Consider the following 15101-nt stretch of genomic DNA (forward strand, 5'->3'; position numbering starts at 1 on the left):
AGCACGTCAATCCAAGATTTTCAATAACAGAGACAAGCGCTCGTGAATACGCGGGATGTTCTTTTACATTTGCAAATGCAACCTGAGCATCCTTTATCCAAAATACCTGGAACCAGGAAAGAAGGTTTCCCTTTTGAAAAAATACTGGAATATTTTCACATGTCAAGTGAGATGTCTGGGCAAGGGGACCCGAGGCTAAGCCAGGATTCCTTGGCTTCGCCCACACACGAAGCCGGGAGGCATTTTTTATGAAATTATGGATGCGCCTGCACTTTGACAGTGATGGATTGCAGGAGGTTGGATATGGAGTTTTCTACTTCAGGTGTTATGGGGGTCTCAAAAAAGATTTGGGAACATGTGGGGTTTCAGACTTTTGGATCAGGAATGCTCAAATTGTTGTAGACACTTTCTCCCTCATTTCAGAAGTATTTCTTCAACACCCAATGGGCGAGAAGCACTATGGAGACTCCTGGCCACCAGTGCAAAGCTCTCTGTGACCACCAAGAGCCTGAAGCTATTTTGTTTTTGAATTTTATTTATTTTTATTGTTCTGTTTAGTTATACATAACAGTAGAATGCATTTCGACGTGGCCACCTGGGTGTTTATAGCAGCTCAACTGACAACAGCTATACTATGGAACCAACTTAGGTGCCCTTCAACAGGTGAATGGTTAAAGAAACTGTGGTATATCTACACAATGGAATATTACTCAGCCTTAAAGAATGAAATGATGGCATTTGCAGGTAAATGGATGGGGCTGGAGAACATCATGCTAAGTGAAATAAGCCAATTGCAAAAATCCAAAGACTGAATGTTTTCTCTGATATGTGGATGCTAATTCATAATGGTGGGGGGAACAGAAGTCCATTGGATGAGACGAAGGGGAAGGAAGGGAAGGGAGGAGGTGGGGATGGGAAAGACAGTGGAGTGAACCGGATGTCACTTTCCTACACTCATGTACGAATTCTCAACCCGTGAAACGCCACAGCACGTTCAGCCACAAGAACGGGAGTTACACTCCATGTGTGCGTGATGTATAAAATACACCCTGCTGTCACGTAAAACGGATAAGAACAAAGCAAGTCACCGCCAATGGATCAGGGAGCCCCACTCACCTCCAAATACTGTCCCTGTCAATTCCAGATTCCAACGTTTTCCTGTTTGGATTTGAACCCAATGGTGAGGAAATGGGTAGAGCTCAGTGGAGCCGAAGAGAATGAACGCTTTCCACCACAGGAGGACCAGAAGGGACTGTCGCGGGGGGAAGAGCGATCGGACAAGGGCATTTAGAGGAGGCCATGAAGTAGAAGAAAACCAGGAGATTCGGCTGTGATGGGGAAAGAGAGCGAAGAGCAGAAGTCCATGGGACTAAAGCCCGGGCTCCGTTTCAAAATGGCGGGCCTGGTGAGCAGGTGTCTGAGACTTAGAATTCATGGGACAGAGGACGGATTCCGAAGAGCAGGAAGGAGGACCAGGGTGCAAAGACAGGGTCATAATCTCTAAGAGAAGGACTCAGGTGGCATCCCCATTAGCAAGCATGTCAATTCTGGACGCTTCCCAGAGACCCGACGGGAGGTCACTAGCCAATTCTGGAGACGGAGAAGAGCGTCCCAGGACGGAGTCACGGAATGGTTGGGAACAGCCAAGACCCACAGACCGGGGACGCTCTTGGTGTCCGAGGTAGTAGGTCAGCCAGTGATGACTCAGAACGGGACGTCTACAGACCTGTGGAACACAGCCCTCTGACACATAAAGGGACTTAATGGCAGTAATTAGGGTCTCAATTGCATCTTCCAAAATTGCCATGGCCCCAGGACTTCAGAACGCAACTGCGTTTGGAGTCGGATCTGTAAAAAGATAATTGAGGTGCAGTGAGGTCCCCAGAGTGGCCCTGACCCCAGGACCTTGGGACATGCCTATGTGTGGAGATGGGTCATTACAGAGGTGACTGAGGTGCAGTGAGGTCCCCAGGTGGCCCTGACCCCACAGGACTGGGTCACCTATAAGAAGAAGAGGTGAGGACACAGACGCCCACAGAGGAACGACCCCGTGAGGACCCAGGGAGAAGACAGCGTCTGCAAGCCCAGGAGTGAGGCCTGGGGAGGAGCCGGCCCTGCCCACGCCTGGACCTCGGGCCTCCAGCCTCCAGGACTGGGAACAAATCCCTGTTGCTTCCGGAGGCTAGTGTAGGGCAGTTTATTGCAGCTCCCTTAGGAACTGAGGGTAAGTGGTTGGAAACCCTTCCCTATGCAAAGAGCGACCGTCAGCCAATGTGACACAGATGGAAAGAAAAAGAAAAAAAAAAGTTGGAACGTTTCCTCCTTAAATCGGAAAGGAGACCAAAAGGCACCGAGGAGCAATGAGTACCTGAAACTCGGGCTAAACTCATGGGCGCCTAAAGTGAGATCTCAGGGCCATGAGAGGCAGCGATGTTTTTCAAATGTGGAAGGAAAGGATGCAAAGTAACCTCCACACTCTGCTGGAAGTATGTGTGGGGGCCAGTCGCCCCTCAATGTCCCAATGCCAAAGTCAGGGTCCCTGTTCGCTCTGCATGAGGACAGCAGGTGCTCGGGAGCGCGCCAGGCGGGATCTCTGGCCTTGCAGGCGACTCTGTTTCTGAACAGAGCCCAGCGGAAGCCTCTGCTCTCCGGAGGCCAGGCCTGAAGGCCAGGTGGCCTGCTGTTCCCCCCGGGGAGGAAAGAGAGCGCCCTGGGCGTTGAAGGAGGGAGACCCTCGCAAGTTCTGTCCAGGCGTTTGCATCTGAGAGTAGCTCGTGCCACAAACGCGCGCAGGGCGGTGCGTCCTGTCCCCAGCCTGCGCACCGGGCGCGGCCTCCCCAAGGCGCACGGGCAGGGGCGCCGCGGGTCGCTGGGTGCGCACGCGTCGGCGCAGGAAGGCGGCTTGTGCGCGTCTCTTCTGCAGACGCTGCGCCCCGGCCTCTCCAGAGAGAAGGGAGGAGAGTCCCCGGGGAATCGGGGGGCGCACCCCGGTCCCCGGCCGGCTGCTCGGCGGGCAGAGCTGTCTGAGTCTCCGACGCCCCGTCCCCACCCGCGGGTCAACCCCAAACGCCAATTACCTTTACGAGGCCTTTCATCTCGAAAATGACAACCTGCCGGGCGCTGCCGCCCCGCCGCCGCCCCAGCTCCACAGCTCCCCAGGGGCCGGGAAGCCTGGTGCCGCCCCAGGTCACCGTGCACGCGAGGCCGCCCGGCTCGGATCCCCACGCTCTGCCCGGCCGCTCAGACTCTCCCTCCAGAGCTGCTCCGGCCTGGAGGGCGGAAGCTGAGCTCCTTCCTTCTGCCAAGTTTACACCTGTTTCCAAAAGCGACCCTGAACAACCAAGCTGATCTCCAGCGAGACTCTGACGGCCCCCAGCACCTTGTCCAGGTGGCCGCTTTGGACCCCCCCAGCTGCCTTCTGCAGACTTATGCAGCTTCTGACCCGAAAGGGCAGAAACTACTCATCAGGCCGGCGGCTGCCGTCTCTGGTGCTTCCTGCTAAGCGTTTACGGAGAGAGAGAGAAAAACCGGGCAGACCAACCTGGAGAGGGGTCTGTGGACTCGCCAGGGCAGACAGAGGCCCTGAGGATCTGTGGGTGGGAGAGGGGAGGGGAAAGCTGCAGGCAGCCTCGGCCTGCAGAGACCAGCACTATCAGCCTCTGTGCTGTGCACTGCAGGCTGTGGGGCAGCGTCTCTGGGCTCCACACACCAGGGGCCAGGAGCAGCCCCACCCAGGGTGTGAGAGCCTCCTAGACAGACAGAAGTGGTAGATGACAGATAGATAAATAGACAGACAGACAGATGACGGCTGGATGGTGCATGGTAGGTAGAGACTCTGTCCTGCAGGTTTTCTCTGCACTGTGGCATCTGGGGCTGGGGTTTCTCCGTGCTGGGCTGTGCTGTGCACTGCAGGCTGTGGAGCAGCCTCTCTGGGCTCCACACACCAGGAGCCAGGAGCAGCCCCAGCCAGGTTGTGACAGCCACCTAGACAGACAGAACTGGTAGATGACAGATAGATAGATAGATAGACAGATGACAGCTGGATGGACAGGTGACAGATAGAGACTCTGTCCTGCAGGTTTTCTCTGCACTGTGGCATCTGGGACTGGAGGTTCTCTGTGCTGGGCTGGGCTGTGCACTGCAGGCTGTGGAGCAGCATCTCTGGGCTCCACACACCAGGTGCCAGGAACAACCTCACCCAGGTTGTGACAGTCACCTAGACAGACAGAATTGGTAGACGACAGATAGATAGATAGATAGATGGACAGATAGATAGACAGATGACAGCTGGATGGACAGGTGACAGATAGAGACTCTGTCCTGCAGGTTTTCTCTGCACTGTGGCATCTGGGGCTGGAGATTCTCTGTGCTGGCCTGTGCTGTGCACTGCAGGCTGTGGAGCAGTGTCTCTGGGCTCCACTCACACCCACTGGATTCCCTATTCCACCCATTTAAAAAAAAAAAAAAGTCCCCAGTCATTGGCAAACATCCCCTTGGAAACAGAGCCATGTCCTCTCCTTCTCTCGCTCGTGAGAACCCTCTGAAATAGAGCAACAGGGAAGGATGGGAAATCCCCTTCTCAGGTGGAACCAAATGCTGGACCTCATCCATAATTACAGACAGGGAAACGAGAAGTATCCCATTGGCTTATAATAAAAATAAATTAAAAAAAGAAAAAAATAATTCCAGCTCCCGACTCTCTCCTACAAACAGCTGGGGAATTGGTCAACACCTTCCGTAACAGCACAGCGACCCCCTCCCCTTATCAGAGAGGGACCCGTTCCCAGGCCCCCAGTGGACGCCTGAAACCATCCATACTTCCAAACCCCCCACACCATGCGGTCTGCTATAAACACGAGATAGGACCAAGTTTAATTTCTAAAGTAGACACATCAAGAGGTTAAAAAAAAAGCTAATAATAACATAGGACGCACCCAGCAGAGTACTGTAGACAGGTGATAGAATGTTCTTGGGACTGTGCCATGTCCCTGCTCCTCGCTCGCTCGCTCTCTCTATTTCTCTTTATTGTACAACACTCCCATTCTCCATGTCGAAGAGCATGATTTAAACCCCAGAAAGTGGAAATACGGATCAAGGGGGGGACTCCAACCCTTATAAAATCAGTGGGAGCATTTTAAGGTGGAGACAGTGGTGTACGCCTGTCATCCCAGCCACTCGGGAGGCTGAGGCAGGAGGATGACAAGTTAGAGGCCAGCCTCAGTAACTTAGCGAGGCCCTAAGCAACTCAGCGAGACCCTGTCTCCAAATAAAGAATAAAAACGGCTGGGGAGGTGGGTCCGTGGTGAAGCGTCCCTGGATTCCATCCCTAGTGCAAAAACTAAAATTGTGTCTTCATGTTTAAAAGTCAGCATTTTCTTAATTGTTTCATTTCACTGAAAAGTGAAAAGATCACAGTTACCCTCCCCCCGTTTCCTATTATTTCCTTTCCAAAGTTGGAGCTGCCCGCAAGATGCTCGCACGTCTCCACTCCGGAGGGACTAAGAGCACATTTGCACGCCTCGCGTGAGAGTGGGCTGTTAGCGTTTTGCAGTGCGTTACTTCTGACCGGTGTGCGGGTCCTACTGAGTCCGATTTATAAATTAGCCTGCGTCAGAGGTAAGGGGGGCTTATCTAGGCTTCGGATCTACCCCTGGCATTCTCGGGAGGGTCTTGGAAAGTACCTCCCTTGGCCAAGGGGGCGTGACTGTCTCAGTCGCTGCTGATTACGAAAGAGAAAGGAAAGTGGCGTGCAGAATTCTAAGACCCCAGTCGATAAAGGGGCGAGGAACTGAGCAGTCGCTTCACCGGAGAAGATGTACGATCCATCAGTGATCAGATGAAAAATCTCCAGCCTCTCCAGCAATCGGAGTGGCCGCTCAAAACGACCCTAAGACTCCGTCTCACCCCAGTCAGAACGGCCATGATCAAGAAGACCAGCAACCATAGTGTGGGCGAGGACGTGGGGAACAGGTCCACTCACACGTGGCTGGTGGGAATGCAAAATGGTGCAGCCACTCTGGAAAGCAGTGTGGAGATTCCTCAGGAAACTTGGAATGGACCCACCATGTGACCCAGCTATCTCACTCCTCGGTTTATACCCAAAGGACTTAAAATCAGCACACTACAGTGACACAGCCACATCCATGTTTATAGCAGCTCAATTCACAATAGCTAAACTATGGGACCAACCTAGGTGCCCTTCAACTGAGGAATGGATAAAGAAGATGTGCTATCTGTACACAATGGAATATTACTCAGTCATGAAGAAGAATGAAATGATGGCCTTTGCTGATAAATGGATGGAGCTGGAGAATAGCATGCTAAGTGAAATAAGCCAATCCCAAAACACCAAAGGCTGAATGTTCTCTCTGATGTGCGGATGATGATTCACAATAAGGGGGGAAACTAGGGAAGAATAGAGGTACTTAGATTAGGTAGAGGGAGTGAAGGGAGGGAAGGGTGTGGGGCAGGAAGGAGAGTAGAGTGAATAGACGTGATGACTCATGTGCATGTGTGACTGCATGACCATGTGATCCTGCCACATGGACAGTCAGAAAAAAGAGAGGTGACCCTCCATTTATGTCTGATCTGTCAAAATGCAGCCATGCCTTCTGCTGTCAGGTGCAGCTCATGAGAACAAATAAAAACTTAATGAAAAACACCCATAGCGAAGACGTGCTGCCAGAAGACGTTCATCACACCAGAATGACCTGCGTGACTCCCTTCAGAGATTAATAAAGAGATCGTCCTGAGATTGAGAACAGGACTTGGGGTTCACAAAGCCTTGGTGGTTCTGCCGCCCACGGATGCACCCCGTCTCTGTGGCCTCTGATAGAGGCCGGTTCTCTGGCTGAGCTCAACATAAATACCTTTAAACCAGATGCCACAGATGGCTACAGAATCCACCAGTGCCAGCTAGCCGTGATGGCCCTCCATAGCTTACATGGGGCGCCATCTTGGATCCCCACGTTTGCGGGAGCGTGGTCCCGGAAAGACGGTTCCAGCAAAGATACTGCCACCATATGGCTGGTGGTCCAGAGATTGCAAATGGATTGTAGGTCAAATGTGAAGATTCACCAGCTACTCAAAATCCACCATCCCCAGGTGCCCAACCGCAGGGGATTTGGAAAACCAAGTCCCCTGTAGCCAGTGTCCCATGCATCCAGCCAGCCCAAGGAATGGATTATGGACCCAGGCGATAAAAGTCCTGGATCTCTGGAGGGAAATAAGTCAGAGGTGAGCTTCCCGTGCAAGGCCCACACACGGAACCTTCTAGAAAATGCCCAAAGAACTGGAGTGGACGGACCCAACACGGCTGCAGGAGACCTCACCTTGGTACTTACTTGCGGCAGGTCGGTTCCCGGCTCCTACATTTGTGGACGCTGGTCTCCAAGTGCCGAGTTTCTGCCAGAGGGCTGTATTGCTAGGGTCATTACTATAATTAAATAGTCGTGACGTTCCCAGGCTGGGCACCGCTCTGTGCCCTCAATTATAATTTAATGTTGAAACATCGCTTCCCCGACACCTGTCATTAAGGAAAGGAGGCCTTCAGCTCAGCCTTCCAACCAGCGTGCGACATACACGCCCCATTAACGGGGAAATTGAATGTCTCCAGGATTTAAAAAAAAAAAAAAATTGGGGTTTTTTTTGATTCCAGGGATTGAACCCAGGGGTGCTTAACCCCTGAGCTGCATCCTCAGCCCTTTTTATTTAGAGACAGGGTCTCACTAATTTGCTGAGAGACTTGCTAAGAAGCTGAGGCTGGCCTCCAACTGCTGATCCTCCTGCCTCAGCCTCCTGAGATGCTGGGATCCCAGTGACTCTATAAAGAAATTTCAGACCACACTCAGGAGCTTGGAGCAATTCAACCAGTTTTCTCGTTCCTTATGGTAAAGAATTCTGTGCGCGTGGAGTCCCAGGGCGATTTACAGCCGGGTGCAAGGTACGCGCCTGTCTTCCCAGGTGCTGGGGAGGCTGAGGCCGGGGGGCGCCAGGTTCAAGCCCAGCCTGAGCAACTTCCAAGGGCACCCTGCTTCCGATCCTCACTACCACAGAAAAGGAAAGAAACCCCACCTGGTTTGTCCTCTGACCACCACCGGAATCCCTTCAGGTCTGCCGTCCACCGTTCTGCACCTGCAGATTCACCAACCTGGGATCGAGGTCTCCCTAAAAATGTCACATCTTGAGGACGCACTGGGGTCTCTGCAAAGTCCACAGCAGGCTGCACAAGGGAAATGACCGTCTGAGGGCTGGTGTGTCAGCGGGCCCCCAGGTCCCAAGCCCCACGTCAGCAGGAACAACCATGCTTCTCTCCAAGACCAAAGAATCGGGATGGGTGGAGACCCCGTCATGAGCCCTCACTGGGCACATATGCTAATGGACTCTTTTGAGGTCTTGTGGCCAGCTCTCAGCTCATGAGGTCCAGGTCCCAGTTTGCTGTGCTTATTCCTGTCCAGGAGCCCCAGAAACTCGCCTGACCCCCTCGTCCCTTAACAAACCGTGGCCATTTCATAAGCCCACCAGTTGCTCCAGAGCTGGAGGCGGGACTTGGTCTTTAAGGCTCAGTCTTCCTTCCTTGACTGGCACCGTCCTGGTGGAACCTCGTTGACCCGTAGCCAGTCCATCTCGCCAGTCCCCGGAGGCCCTCATGGAATAGCAAGCCAGCCCGGGACTCCGCCACCCAGGTCGGAAGTGACCGGGCAGGTCCAGCGAAGGTCCCCCAGGAGCCTGCTCTCTTGAGGGGGGAGATGTTCGCAGAGGTGAGGAGAGGTCTCGGCAGCCTCACGCACGGGCCCAGGGGGGACGCGCCCGCGGGAAGAGCATGCATGGAACGCGGGTCCTGGGAAACGCTGGCACGTCCCACAGACACCTGGAGACCTGCCCGCCGCCACGTGGGGGCGTCACCCCATCTACCGAGAGTGCGGAGAGAAGAAGGAGCCAGAGGGAGGCAGATCCCATGACTCCTGGGGGACACCCACCTTCTCTCAGCACCCGCCCACCCACCTACCATGTGTCTCGAAAGCCTGTCATCTGACTCCACCACCTGTCCGTCAATCATCCATCCATCTTTCCATCCATCCATGCCACCTATCTACTCTTCACTGCTATCTAGCCATCAGTCATATCTAGCCATCCATCTGATATATTCACCGTCTATTACATCCACCCATCCTTCACCCACCCCCAGTCCACCCATCCACCCATCCATCCATCCACCCATCCATCCATCCATCCACCCATCCACCCACCCATCCATCCACCCACCAATCGACCCACCCATCCACCCACCATCCATCCATCCATCCACCCATCCATCCATCCACCATCAGTCCATCCACCTCATCCATCCATCCATCATCCACCAATCGACCCACCCATCCATCCACCCACCAATCGACCCACCATCCATCCATCCATCCACCCATCCAGCCACCCACCCACCCATCCATCCACCCACCCATCCACCCATCCATCCATCCACCCACCCACCCATCCACCCATTCATCCATCCATCCACTCACCCACCCACCCACCCACCCATCCACCCACCCATCCATCCATTCACCCACCCATCCATCCACCCATCCATCCACCCACCCACCCCCCACCCATCCACCCATCCATCCACCCATCCACCCATCCATCCACCCACCCCACCACCCATCCATCCACCCATCCATCCATCCATCCATCCACCCACCCATCCACCCACCCACCCATCCATCCACCATCCATCCATCCATCCACCACCCATCCACTCACCCACCCACCCATCCATCCATCCACCCCCCATCCATCCACCCATCCACCCATCCATCCACCCATCCATCCATCCATCCATCCATCCATCCACCCACCCATCCACCCCCCACCCATCCATCCACCCATCCATCCATCTATCCACCCACCCACCCATCCATCCCACCCCATCCATCCATCCACCCACCCACCCACCCATCCATCCACCCACCCACCCATCCACCATCCATCCATCCACCCACCCACCCATCCCACCCACCCACCCATCCATCCACCCACCCACCCATCCATCTACCCATCCATCCACCCATCCATCCATCCACCCACCCACCCATCCATCCATCCATCCATCCACCCACCCATCCACCCACCCACCCATCCATCCATCCACCCATCCATCCATCCTGCACCCATCCATCTATCTACTCTTCATTCCTATCTAATTATCCATCATATCTAGCCACCCATCTGATATATTTCCTGTGTATTACATCCATCCATCATTCACCCATCTGTCTATCCATCCATCCATCATTCACCCTCCATCCATTTGTCCATCATCGCAGTGTCTCCCTCCCTCTTTTCATCACTCTATCGTATCTGTCATCCGCGATCTCATCTCTATCACCCATCATTTCCACTCTATGCATCTAGTTATCTGTCTGTCTTCTGTGAATCCATCACCTACGTGATCTATTGACCATCCAGTTGTCTATCTTACCGTCCACCATCTGCCCACGCATCTGTGGTCTACGTCTTGATCTCCTCTTCTGTCTCCTGTCATCTATCACCCACCTGTCGTCCAGCTTCTCTCTGATTCACTTATCATCTCCGCCATCTGCCATCCATGCACCCACCTCTGTCTCCTCTCCATCCCGACCGTGTCTCCTCCATATTGCCAATCATTTTCCATCAGTTGTCAGCTCTTATTCACCACTTGTCTCTGCCTCTATCTGTCCGTTGCCTGTTCCCCTCTCTGTCTCCCGCCCGTCTCTGCTTCTATCTTTACTCTCTGTCCTTTCTGTGTCTCTGGGATCAGTTGCTTCTCTGGGGCACCCTGGCTCTGGATTCGACGGCGGTGTCTTGGCTGCAACAAGGAGACACAAGCCATGAAGGATCCAAGAAGGCAGACTGGTCGTCCTCCACATGAAGCGCTGTCCTGCATCCAAGGACACCAGGGCACGGGAGGAAGTGGCCCCGCGCCCCACAAGTGCACGCTCTGGAGTGCGCCTCCCGCCCCCTGTGAGACAGGGGCAGCGCTCCTTCACGGTGTGGGGGTGACCAGCTGGGGCATGACGTCCAGGTCAGCCGCACGCCTCCTGCTTGGCACGGCTCTAAAGCTGGGGTGGCCCAAGCTTGCCTTTCAAGGGCTCCAACCCGGGTCCAAACGGACTCACCCATCTGGACACCCCGGTGGTCTTTCAGCGGAACCCCAGCCCAATCGCGTGCAATGCTTTCTTGGTGACCCCTCGATTCCACGCACGGGTTGCACAGAGAATTAAATGGGTGCCTTCCCACCAAGACCCGGTCCCAGCCACCGAGCTCCAAGCCGCTCTCCGTGTCCAGGGACAGACGAGCGACCGGCAGCCTCTTCTCACCGGTGGCTCAGCCGCTGGGGTGGCAATGGGGGCTCCGCCATGAAAGCCACCCGCGTATCAAGAGCGATAGGCTCTACTCTGGGTCCAGAGGCAGGACGGCCACTGGTGCAGACATCATGGCGCCCGGGCTTCTGCCTGGGTCTTGCCGGGTCTGAGGTGACTCTCCATTTGTCGCTCGGCAAGACGCAGTCGCCTCAGGAGAGGGCGGACGTGGCGAGGAGAATCCCCTCCAGGGTTGGGGCGGGACTGTGGAGCCGAGGAGGAAGGGGCCCTTCCATGGCTGATGGTCACCAAGCCCCAGGCTCATGCCCACACGCCCAGTTCGCTTCTCCTTATGCGGTTCTGGTCCCTCGTGGCCATCGCGATTTCCTGTCTCTGCGGGCGCTGGGAGGTCTCAACGCCCAGCCATTGCTTCTCTGCGCTGGGGACACTGGAGAGTCCCGCCATCCTGACACGCGCAGGTCATCCTTGGGGACCGCAGTTGCCCGCCCGGTGAGGTCTGGACACGTGGCTCTATCTTCCTGCGTTCTGTGCAAAAGACAGGACATGCCGGGACCACGTGCAGAAGGACACATCCGTCAAGGCGGCCCCGACGCCGATGTTTCCACTTCATCCTCGTCTGCGCTCCATCAACGTCCTCCGAACACGTCGGGTGGTAGGTCCAGGGTGGCCACAGGTCCCAAGCGACATTGGCTGATGATGCCTTTGTAGCATCTTCCGTCTCTTCTTGGCTTTTTCCAATTTCTCTTCATTGTGGTGGACGATGCCCGAGACGTACATACCATGTCGATCCCCTGCGTGCCGTCCAGAGGCCTTCGGTACAGTCGCCCAGGTCGCGTAACCACCAAGGATTCGGATCCAAAAGGACTTTTTGCAAGTGTCCAGGAGAAATTCTGCACCCATGAAACAGTACCTCGTCCTTCCCTCTCCACCAGAGACGATTGCTCGACCAACAGTTTAGACAATTCTCTATCAGTGTTCACTCCCCTCCGCCACTCTGTTTTTTCACTATAAATATCAACTGACTGGAGAAAAAAAAAAAAAATAGCTTTGAAGTTTGAGAAAAAAAAAAACATCCAATATTTGTATTCTACTCTGGCTGATTTTATTTAACATCATGCTTTCCAGTTCCATCCCTCTTCCTGCAAATGGCGTGATTCCATTCTTCTTCATGGCTGGGTAATATTCCATTGTGCATATTTATCACATTTTCTTTATCCAGTCATCTATTGACCGACACCTAGGCTGGTTCCACGGCTTGGCTCCTGCGTGTCGGGCCACAGCCCACACGGGCACACGTGCATTTCTTTGGTGCGCTGAGTGATTCTTTCAGGCAGGTGCTCAGGAGCGGTATTGCTGGATCATATCATAGTTCTATTTGTAGTTTTTTGGAGAAACGTACGCTCTCTTTGTCAAAAGGCCTGTGGTAGCTTATGTTCCCACCAAGAGGGGTCAGGGTCCCCTTCACTCCACATCCTCCCTGGCACGGTGTCCGGATAGTACCCCTTCGGACCAGCTTCCCCTACAATCGATGCCCGTGTTCCTATTAAAGGTCCTGCTCAGGTGTGGGGTCAGCAGTTGCTCAGAGAGATGGAATAATGGCCCGGAATGCAGAGACCTGGGTCACGTGATCTTCCCACCTGAGCTGCCCAGGAGATTAAAATAGCAGACGCTGGATATTTTTAAAAACCAAACAGCAGAACGACCGGATGCAAACCTTAACCCTGGTCTCATGCCATCCCCCCAAAATGTATTCCAGACCGAACCACAAAAGTGAGTGGGTACAATTTTTTGGGGGAAAAAATAGGACTTTGAGACTGGGAGGCAGGGGAGGCCAGTTTATTTCTAAAGGACACACAAATCACAAGCCATGAGAAGAAAAGAGCCCCGTTGGACTTGATCAAGGATTGAAAAATTCTGCTGGCAAGGAAGCGAAAAGAAAAGAGAGCGCGCAAGAAATGGTCGTCGATACCGACGTGCGACCTGCACGTACGTGGTCTCCTGAACACGTAAAGAGCACTCCTCACTCAATATTAGGGGAGCAAGACGTGGTTGTCATGCCGATGTGCCACTTGCAGAGATCCGGTGTCCTGCACACATAAACAACCCTGATCACTCAATAAGAACGGTCACGAGTACCTATGTACCACACACGTCTGTCCGGTCTCCTCAACAGGTAAAGAGCTCTTACCACTTGGTAAGACGAAAACGAGAGATGGCTGTCAGTAGCTAGGCACAGACTTGCAGATATCGGGTCTCCTGAATAAATAAAGAGCTCTCATCACTCAATAAGAAAAGAAAGAAATGGTCATCAATAATAAGACAAAAAGAAATGCTTTTCAAATTTATGCACAACTCACATGCATCTGCTCTCCGGAGTATATAAAGAGCTCACATCATTCAATAATAGGAGAAATAGAAATAGTTATATATATCTATGCATGACTCACATGCATCTGGTCTCCTGAGTATATAAAGAGCTCTTATCACTCAATAATAAGAGAAATAGAAATAGTTATCCATATCTATGCACGACTCACATGCATCTGCTCTCCTGAGTATATAAAGAGCTCACATCATTCAATAATAGGAGAAATAGAAATAGTTATCCATATCTATGCACGACTCACATGCATCTGGTCTCCTGAGTATATAAAGAGCTCTTATCACTCAATAATAAGAGAATATGAAATGGTTGTCAATACCTATGTGTAACTGGCTTACACACGGCCTCCTGAATACATAAAGAAAACTTAGCACTCAGTATAGAAAAATAAGAAAGGGCCACGTGCATCTCTGTGTGACTTGTGCACATCTGCCCTCCTGAATATACGGAGAACCCTTGTCAGTCAACAATAGGAGAATAAGAAATCCTTATCAATACCTACGTGCAACTTGCATACACTGGTCTCCTGAATATATAAAGAGCACGAACCACTCAATAATAAGAGAATAGGCCCATTGTTAAAATAGGAAAAATACTCACAGACAGTTTGCAGAAGAAAACATGCAAATACCCACATGCAGTCAGAAAGCAGGCAAGACACCATCCGCCACGACGGCCGTGTAAATTTAAGCAGCCATGAGACAGCGCTTGACACAGGCTAAAATCGTTCAGCCTTGGCAACGGTGAAGCCGGATAAATCGGCAGAGCACCAGGATCTCCCACACGTCGCTGGTAGGAAGTCCAAACGTCCCAGCCCCAGGGCCAAGCACTCAGGCAGTTTTTCTGAAATATCCAACACACGCTTTTCTGCACAATCGAGCAACTACACTCCTAGGTGTTTACCTCAGAGACTTGGAAAAAAAAAAAAAAAGTTCCCACAAAGAAGTAGCTAGATTGTGGGACCGACCTAGGCCCTTCAACAGATGATGGATAAAGAAACTGTGGTATATCTACACAAGGGATATTACTCAGCCCTAAAGAAGAATAATATTCTGGCATTTGCCAAAAAATGGATGGAGGATGTCACTACTATGGAGAGGAGGCCCCCCAATGGAAAGGTCCACATTTTCAGCAGATACTGATTCATATTTATGTACTGATAATATTTGTTGGCAATGAAATGGGAAAAAAAATCAAGGTTCACACCAGAGTGGATGGATCATTGCACGATCCCGGGAGAGACCAGAGGCAAAGGCGGTTTGGATTCATCAGCAGGAACCTCCAGGGTGACGGACGGCAGGTCAGCAGCTGCCAGGGTGGGGCAGGGAGGGCGAGGCTGGACACGGCCCGTCTGCAGA

Source organism: Sciurus vulgaris, assembly GCF_902686455.1.
Source record: "Sciurus vulgaris genome assembly, chromosome: X".
In the NCBI taxonomy this organism is placed as follows: Eukaryota; Metazoa; Chordata; class Mammalia; order Rodentia; family Sciuridae; genus Sciurus; species Sciurus vulgaris.